The sequence below is a fragment of the Trachurus trachurus genome, assembly GCF_905171665.1.
Source record: "Trachurus trachurus genome assembly, chromosome: 21".
In the NCBI taxonomy this organism is placed as follows: domain Eukaryota; kingdom Metazoa; phylum Chordata; class Actinopteri; order Carangiformes; family Carangidae; genus Trachurus; species Trachurus trachurus.
Genome location: NC_139899.1, coordinates 5,626,689 through 5,636,727, shown reverse-complemented (window position 1 = coordinate 5,636,727; position 10,039 = coordinate 5,626,689). Strand labels below are relative to the sequence as shown.

Genomic DNA, 10,039 nt, shown 5'->3' with positions numbered 1-10,039 from the left:
GACTGCTATGATAGCTGCTGTCAAAATGACATGAATAATGGCCAGAAAAGAGGCCACCAGAAGACAGGGGGGATGTATGGAATTTTCATTTTTGTCAAATTATTCTTTGTATTGGTGTCCCACGCTGCTCTAAAGCCATTTCACCATCCTGCGTCACTTTGAGGAAATAGAAACACTTCTGCTTGGCTGAAAGGAACACAGTAATAGCCTACTAAATATAACAGATGTAATCTTCTAAGCAGTTGAAGTATAGATATGTTGTGTGCAGCTTTCCAAACCAGGCACCAGTACCATATATTCCAGCTACTCTGTGGGTGAACTGACATCTTTTTTCAGCATCTGTGTGATACAGATGTTCTGGTGTTTAAACTAAACTTAGAGTAAATCAGTCACACTAGCTGACACAGTTTATCATTGAAGACCCTTTCACTTAGTGCAGATCTTGGATCTTTGGATTTGAATTTCATATACTCAAAACATAAGCAGCTGGAGGTAAATTAAGACTTAGACACACAGAGGGGTGCTGAAACCCAGGGGGACCAGTTAGTTTACCAAATACTGCGGGATGATGGGATTAAATGCTGATGAGAAGTCCACAAGCAGCATTCTCTTCTCCAGATGTTCAAGGCTGAGGTGGAGTGCAGATGTGATGCATCCTCAGTGGAGCGATTTGCACGGTAGGCAAACTGGACAGGGTCGAATGTGGGAGGGAGCTTGGAGGTGATGTGATTTTTTTTTTTTACCAACCTCTCAAGGCACTTCATTATGGTGGGGGTAGGCCTAAGTGCTATGGAGTGATAGTCATTGAGACATGTGATTGTGGGCTTCTTTGGCCCTGGTGTGATGGTGGCAGTTTTAAAACATGATGGTACTATAGCCTGGTCTAGTGAGGTGTTGAAGATGTCGGTGATGACCTCCGTACATTTACCTTTCTTAGGGTCCTCCTGACCTCAGCTATGTCCAGCCTCGCAGGACATAGCTGTCGCAGGATTGGTATTCAAAGGGTTATGGTTAAGGGTGTGGACTAGTGAGGGATGTTAGCACAAGCAAACATCTCCCCAAGGGAAGCTAATTCTAACAATATGTTATTTGGATGTCAGATCTGTTTCATAGGAAGTCACTGTTCCATCACTATATCATTTAGAGAAACTCAAGACAAAGTTCTGATAAGTTCTTTAAATCTTCTTTCATTCTTCTCCATAAACAAACCATTTTCCACAACCGTTGGCTTCTCCATAGCAACATGTGGATTGATGAGGGCTAGAGATTTGTACATTTCTGTATCTAAAAAGAGGCTCGGGGTTAATAAGCTGCTTGTCATTACCACCTGTGTGTTCCTTTGTCTGTGCAATTAGAGCATAAGTTAGTGGCTCAACAGTCTGAGTTTGGGTTGATTTAGTGTTGATATCGGTTTTGCAAGATTTTTTCCACATGCATGACAGTCTGATAGATGTAAGAATAATAAAACTGTCACAGATTTAGTTTCTTGTTGGACGGAGACGATTATATGAGTACAAAAAGTACTAAAATATTGTTGTCACATTAAAAGTGTGTAAATGTTCAAGTATGTGCTGCAGACGATAACGGGCACACACTGTTGAGTTAAATTGGTTATGATGGCTGAATGAGTTTGCTGATATGGCACCAAGCAAACATTCAGTGGAGTCCAAACTCCATGATAGCAGCCCTCTTAGTGGCAGCACACTGTTTGTAATGTCTTTTATTAGACAATGATCTTAACATACAGTAATACAGAACTGTAGTGTACATGGTGTGAAGGGTGCACCCTCAGTCAGCCGTGAATGCAAATAACTTTCTCAACCAAAAAGCAGAAGTTTGTCATTTCGGAGATGTGAGTGATAGGTTAAGCTGAGCAGAGAAAACGATCACTTCAGGTATTGGGACGGTTCTATTACAGCAGCACTTCTCTGTCTACTGTTCAGATCAGACTAAAGAGAACAACTGTGGTGATGGCGGAGGAGGAGGTCAACTACGCTTCAGTTGTATTCAAAAACAAAAATAAACAACAACCTCAAGGTAAGCCTATTTATTTAGTTATTTCAAACACGGCATTTCAAGAGTAAAGACATGAAGCTATGACCTCAGTTTACGTCATATACGTAGAACAATGTTTGATGATTGCATTGTAGTGGTCTTTTCCTCAGTAACACTAGAGGCTAATGTGATCAATGAATTGACAAATTACAAAATACAGTTAACATCTGACCAATATGACCAATATTTACCTCAACCTGATATAGTTTAACATTTATAACCTTAAACATTTACTTATGCCAGCTGTAATACATTTGTATGGCCGTTTATCTTTGCTTACCATTTCTTGAACTCATATCGTTTTAATCTGCTTGTGCCAAATATGAAGTGTAAACCTGACTTTTTTGTTCAGTGTGGTGGAATGTCCACCAACACTGTGGACATCAGCCTGACCTCAGACAACATGAAAATGTAGGGGAAAAAAGTGAAGTGTTTCCTTTTTCATTCGTGATCCTCTAACTGTTGGAGGATTTCATCATTTTAGGGTTTAGGTAATCGTTTAATGCCGTGAAATTTTGTGACAAATGCAATCATCATCATCATCATCATCAGGCAAAAAATAAACAAAAAGCTGAAGTACAAATAATGAAATCAGCCTTTGAAAGCTGTTGTCATTTAAAGACTGTACGATTTTTACTGTTTATTTATTTTTATTTTTTTATTTAATTTAATTTTGTATTCATTTTTACTTTTAATCTTTTTTGTCTTATATTAGCATATTTATGGTATAATTTTAGTTATTTTTTATAATTTCATTTAATTATTTGGTTTTATCCAGTCCCTGGTGTTTCCTCACGGCAAATTGTAGAGTAAGATAGCGCTTCAGTTGCCTTCTTTTAAGCTTTATAAAGTGTGTGTGTGTGTGTGTCTGTGTGCGTGTGTGTGTGTGTGTGTGTGTGTGTGTGTGTGTGTGTGTGTGTGTGTGTGTGTGTGTCTGTGTGCGTGTGTGTGTGTGTGTGTGTGTGTGTGTGTGTGTGTGTGTGTGTGTGTGTGTGTGTGTGTGTGTGTGTGTGTGTGTGTGTGTGTACGCGTGTATCTGCGTTACTTTGGGTTTTATTTTTGCTTTGTTTTGTCTGCTTTTATGGTGTAAAGCACTTTGTGCTACATATCATTTGTATGAAAAGTGCTCTATAAATAAAGTCTGACTGATTGATTGATTGATTAATTCACTGTTTCTGAACCTTTCAGCTGAACAGGAGGAGGAAACTCTGTACAGTAAAGTACGAAACAAAACATCCAAACAGTCCGCCAAAAGAAATGGTAAGTTCGTCAAAAAAGACTGTGAGCTAAAACACTAAGGTTTTACTACAACTAGGAACATTACGAACAAATAAACACATATAGATCAGATCTAGATGAACAATGTGACTATCTCCACATTTGCTTCTATGTTATAGATAATTTACCATTTTCACATTTACATATGTCAACAATATTGTGTTGGTATGGCCATTTACCTTCAGCTCCTATCATTCCTGAACTTAGATATTTCTTGTGTAGTTGTGATAATGGACTTACATAATGTCCTACCTTATAATTAAATTATATGACTTTGTTAGAGCATTCAAGTTATCAATCATACTGTTGGAATCTGTTTACAAACTGTAAACTGAGCAACCACAGCTGCAGATGGAAATTAGCCCTAGTGGCTAAATCTGGTACAACCATCTCTTCTCTGTTCTGGATTAATGGTATTGTACATTGTCCCGTAATAATAAACTAAACTAAACTTAAAACTGCAGAACAATGTACAAATAAATGACAAATGATCAACACTGGGGGAAAAAAGAGACTGATTTCAAATAAAGAAAGCAATACTGTAGGTCTAATTCACTGTTGTTGTTGTTGTTGTTGTTGTTGTTGTTGTTGTTTTTTAACATTTCAGCTGAAAAGGAGGAGGAGTCTGTGTACAGCCAAGTGCAAAAAAAACCATCCAAACAGTCTTCCAACACCAATGGTAAGTGAGTGATCTGTGGAAATAAAAAAATAAAAAATAAAATAAAAACTATGATCTAAACACTGAGGTTTTACTACAACCTACAATATTGTGATTTAGGATTTTTTTTTGTAGTGCATATAGATACAAACAAGTTATGTAAAAAAAAAAAAAAAAAAAAAAAAAAAAAAAAATGGATGGTTTCATCAAAAAAAGTGTTGATTACACTTAAGTGTTTTCTATAATTTAACAAATAAAACCTATACAATACAGATCTTGCATCTCACTTGACTGACTTTTTCCCCCCAGCCTGAACACAGCTACTTTAACAAGAGAATTATCAACACTGAGCAAAAAAGGCTGATTTCAAATTAAGAGAGTTCTTTAATTAACAATTTTGTAACCTTTCAGCTGAAGAGGAGGAACCTGTGTCCAGCAAAGTGAAGGAGCAAAGTCAAACATCTGAGCAATCTGCCAACACAAATGGTAATAATAGTAGTAGTAGTAATAATAGTAATACACAACAAGAGCTCAACACTGAGGTATTACTGCAACGAGAAACATTTTAGTTACGCTGCTTCTTCTAGTATTTACAACCATTTTCATTATTACTACTGATGATATGACTGTAGTTATAGGGTGGTCACTGCTCAGGATGTTAAATTATATCTGCAAAGCCTCAATGTAACACTAGAACCTGCAATGTTATATCTCATAATGAAGGATCTCTGAACAGAGGCAATTAACAGCAGCGCTCCCCTCTACCTTTGTCCTGATTTTACAGAACTGAGGATGGCTGTTCTGTCCTTATTACTATACACAGTGACAAATACCAAGATGTAATACAGAAAGCTTCCGTCCTCTCCATGAGTGAACTATAGAGGAAACACTTCGAAAACCTTCTGTACAAGCAGTTGTTGTAATCTGACCAAGAAAGAAACAAGAAACTTTAGTCTTACATTTTTGTTTGTTTGTCTTTCTCAGCCAGCCTCATCACAGACAAGAATGAAACATCCAGACGTCCCCCCTTTCTTCTGGTGGCTTCTTTTCTGGCCATTTTTTGTGTCATTTTGATAGCAACTATTATAGTAGTCTGCATCTCCTGTGAGTATATGAAACAAGCTGCCCATGTATGACCTTAGACACAAGACATTTCCTGAAGAGTTATTTCCTGCAACCATACCTAGTTTAGCTGTCTGTAATTTTTTTTTTATTTTTTTTTTTTCTAAATCGGTTCATACTTCTGACTACTCACACACTTTGAAGAGCAGACAGGAAATGTTTCCCAAGTAGCAAAACAAATATAAATTTCAATATTGCTTTTTTTCCCCTTCCCCTTTGCAGTTCTTTCACCCAATGGAGAGCTGCAGTTAAAGGACAGTCAAAACAGGGATGAAATTCACAATCTGACAGAGAACATAAAGAGACTCAGTTCAGAAAACCAAAACTTGACACAAAACTACAGTGATCTCACAATCAGGTATGACAATCTAACAGTAGCCTATGGTCTCTCAGAGCTCAGGGTCACAAACCTGACTACAGAGAACCAGGAGCTGACTACAGAGAACCAGGAGCTGAAGACACAGAGCAACAACTTGAGACAACAAATACAGGACAAGGAGACAGAGTGGATTCAGTCCAACGTCACTCGAGCTCAGTGGAGCATCAATGCCTACTGTCCCATAATAAATAACGGTATGTTCAGATCCCTTTAATTACTGACCAAATACAATACAATCACTATACAATAATGTTGTTAATCAGTTCGTCTCTGTTGTTACAGGAAGACATTGTCAACCTTGTCAGAAGGAGTGGACACATACGGTGTCCAGCTGTTATGCGGTTAATAACCCTGAATCTCCAGATCAGAAAACCTGGACAGAAGCTCGAGAAAACTGCAGAGGAAAAGGCTCAGATCTGGTCGTTATAACTGACGAAGCAAAGAAGGTAATGAAAAACTTTGGGAATATTAAAACATCTGAAGATAAAAGGAAAATATATCTGTAGGATTTAAACACAGAGTCTGTTGATCACAGTGTATTTTAATATCTCTGAGAACTGTGTCTCCATTGTCCTCAGACATATGTCAGTAGTATCTCTTATGGAGATCGATTCTGGATTGGTCTGACAGTTGTAGATGGGAAGTGGAAGTGGGTCGATGGAAGTGAACTGACTGACAGGTAAGAGACACAATTCTGAACAATTTGAATATTAAACAATCTATTGAATATAAAAAAATCTATCAGCCTTCATCTAATTATCATGTTTCCCCCTCAGCTTCTGGACAGAACCTGCTGTGAAAGGTCACTGTTTAGTTTTTGTCAGAGGACAGAAAGGATGGGAATCAGTGAGCTGTGGTGTCAAGAACCAGTGGATCTGTGGAAACACAGCTTTATCAGTTTGAACAGTGAAGTTGAAGTTGAGAAGGTCACTGGATCATATGACAGCATCAGTCACATGTTAAATAATATCAACTTGTCCATAGATGTCAAATATGAGATATTAGATGATATATGTGCAGTGAGTGTGAGTGCTGACAGTAGCATAGAGGAAAACACAGTGAGTGAGCTCACAGGGCAGTAAACTGTTGATCATCAATGACTCTGAATGAGCTTTTCTTCTACTTTGTTAGAGATGCTGTGCTTCTCATTTGTATATTAGCAGCTTGATGGAAGGGACCAGTGATACTGCTCAGTTTGCTGTTTGAGGTGGTTGGTGCTGATTGGCCACCAGAGGGAGCTGTAGTACCTCTCCACTCAATGTTACTGGGCTGTGCTCCCAGGTTGTTGTCTTGTGATGTAAAGAATAACTTGATGTGTAGGTGACAGTGAAGTGGAAAAATTCATGTTTTGTTGTTTATGACTGTGAATAAAATGCTGCCAATGTGGTGATTTCTGTAGCCTTACATGCAGAGCCCTGAGGCTGCGCTGCTCCTCTGTCCAATACACAGATGAAGCTTCACCTTTCATTCAAACAAACTAATGCTACTGCCACAATTGTTAGATTTCATCAATGAGACCAACATTTATCTCCTAAAAACCAGCTGGTGATAAACCTCTAAAAACCTGCGGATAAGTTAATTAGTGATCGTTTTCTCCCCCGGGATGACGATGTAAGCTGGCCGGCTGACCAGCTCTCCAGACCGGCAGCTGTCTCTGTGATGTCACGGTCGTTGCGGAGCTTCACTTCCCCTGAAAAACATCGGAGCAGTAGATGGGAAACATGTGACCATCCAAGCCCCACCACAGACCGGGAGTCAGTATTTCAATTACAAGAAAACCTTCTCCATAGTGCTTTTGGCACTTGTGGACTCAAACTACAGGTTCAGGGTCATTCAAGTGGGGGACTTCAGAAGGACCAGTGATGGCGGTGTTTATGCTGGGTCAGCTCTGGGGAGAGGAATGGAGACCAAAAGACTTAATGTCCCACCCAGTACCTCTCTGCCTGACGCTGCTCACTTTGGGTGATGTGCCACACGTCATGGTGGGTGATGCAGCCTTCCCACTGAAGCCACACCTGATGAGACAATACCCTGGACTGAACCTCACTCACCAAAAGAGGATATTCAACTACAGACTTTCAATGCTTTTGGCATTCTTTCATCCAGGTGGAGAGTGTTGCATCGCAGGATCAACCTGCACCCACAAAATGTGGACACCCTCGTTGTGGCTGAATGCATCCTCCACAACTTCCTGCTTGCCCCGAGAGAGAATGTGAGGTTGCTGGAGGAGGCAGAGCAACAGGGGAGAAACCTGCCACCAGTACGTAACATGTGAGGGAGATTTCAACTCCCCACAAAGCAGTGTGTCCTGGCAGGACAGGAGGTTTGAAAGCTTTTTTAAAGTGTGGAAAATGTATATATTTGTAAATAGATGTCAAATCTTGTTTTTTTTTATCATTCTCATTGCAGATTTATTGTTCTATTCTTCTAAAGGTGGCATCATTCATTGTAAATAAAACATTTAAAAATTAGCCTGCTGTTGTATTCTTTTCAGCTCCCTCACAAAATGTAGTGTGAACTGCCACCCCCCATTGTAAATGTTTCCAGATGCAACAAGCGACGGAAACCACTGTTGTGACTGGAGCACTCCCCACTGCCAGCTCCCCACAAATGGAAGATTTTGAAGTCGATGAGGCAGATACCCTATCATGGAATTCTGAAGATGACCTTGGCAGTGAGGAGGCAGTCACAATAAGAAGCAACAGTGAGGATGTCACACAGGTAATGTGAAAAGATCAGGGAACATTTTGGGATATGGAGGTAGAAATACTAAAGCCCTAAAGTCCTTTTGATCTAATTCCTGGGATTGTGCAGCAATTTCTGTTACACTGATTTCTGACTTCATTATACTGTACCGTATGTGAATTTACGAGGTTTTACTTTACACCGGGGCGGCGGCCAGGTACTACACTGATGTTACAAGGTTGGTTTTCAGCCGTGAGACGCCAGGTGAAGACAGAGAGCCTCCGTTGTCACTGTAACAAGTCACAAGTCATGTAGTTAACTATCACAATTACTCTGGAACTTTTTAATTAAGGCAAAAATGTAGCATAGCCACGGGAGCAATCCTGCTTAGTTCCTCTTTAAACACAACTTAACTTTGTATAACTGTTGATGTCATACGCACACCTAGAGCCCATACTGAAAGAGCTTTGGGCATGAGATCATTATTTACAAAAACTCAAAAGAAATGCAAGCACTTTGTTTCTAAACACCTGACATTGCTGACTTGTTAAAAAAACATTTAACATATTAAAAAAATATAGAAAGTAATGTATTAATCCTGTGATACCATGTTGAAAGACCTTATATGTCATTGACCCATACGTTATGATGTAGTCATGTTTCATTGATTATGTAATATCTTGTGTGTACTTGCTTACTCAAAATCTGTTCTTTCTGTATTATTTTTCAGGGCCTCTTGGTATTTTTAACATTTGAGGATGGTTACACCGCCAGAAATTTTACAATGCAACAGTCGGCTATACTGCCGTGCTAAGCCAGACCGCAGTAACTACCGAAAATTCGAAATTGATTTTTTTGTGAAATTGAACTTGTCAATAAATGTTTTATCTTGTGTAAAATTTTCAGCGGTCAATGCTGCTCAGTTTTAGAGATATGAGGTATGAAAAATTGCAGTAACTACAAAATCACTCCTGAAACTAAGCCAAACCGCAGTAACTACAGTTACTGCACTCTGTATCTGTTTCCCTGTACAAAATCACGCTCAAAACTGAGCCAAACCGCAGTAACTGCGCAGTTACTGCACTCTGCCTCTTTTCCCCTGTACTTCAGCTGTAGTTACTGCGCTCTATTACACACCGCTAGCCAGTTACGGTAGCTAGCTAACGTTAGCTTCGGCAGGTTTAGCACCATCACAGGGACGGTTCGCTCGCCCTCCCCACTCCGAAACACCGCTGTTCGGACCCTCGGACCAGCTCCCCCCCCCCCCGTACCCTCGGACCTCCACCCCCAGCTATCCATGGTGCTGAACCGGTGACGTTGTTTACACTGCGCGCCTGTCTGTGAAACGTGCGCTGCTCAGGGACTGGGCAGATCTGTCCCATTGCTTTCTCCCCCACTCCGTTATGGGAGATCTACCGTCCCACAGAGTAGTTAAGAAATACCGGTAGGCTAAACTTTTTTTCCTTCCCCGCTCCGCTCAGCGCGGCTCAACCCGGCTTGTATGCGGCTTGAGCTCAGCCCACACGGGCGCGAGTCTGCTGCAGCCCCCGCTCCTGCTGACAGCAGACTGGGGGAGAAAAAAAGACATTTCTCTGCTCTGATGCTTTGGTTGAGCTTAGGCCATGAAGAAAGAAGTTTGTTAAGTTTAGAAAAAGACCAGGTAGAGGCTAGACAGCGCTAGAAGCATGCTGGAAAAAACAACAACATTGTAGTTACTGCGCTTTGCCGTAGCATTACCTGTGTATTTATTTAAGGAAACCTGGCAGCAGAGCGCAGTATCTGCTTTTTAGGGGTCAAATATAAAATATGTGGTAATATATTTTATTGTATAAATATTACTTAATGAAAACCTGTCAAATCTG

At 40.1% G+C, this 10,039-nt stretch overlaps 1 long non-coding RNA gene across 1 annotated transcript; it reads left to right on the top strand.

Annotated features, from left to right (window-relative positions):
• Window positions 1-3,251: 3,251 nt before the first annotated feature.
• LOC311004032 lies at window positions 3,252-4,466 on the top strand. The gene is made up of 3 exons (XR_014596293.1): window positions 3,252-3,315; window positions 3,941-4,012; window positions 4,403-4,466. It is a non-coding gene; the product is annotated as an uncharacterized lncRNA (long non-coding RNA).
• The last annotated feature ends 5,573 nt before the right edge of the window (window positions 4,467-10,039 follow it).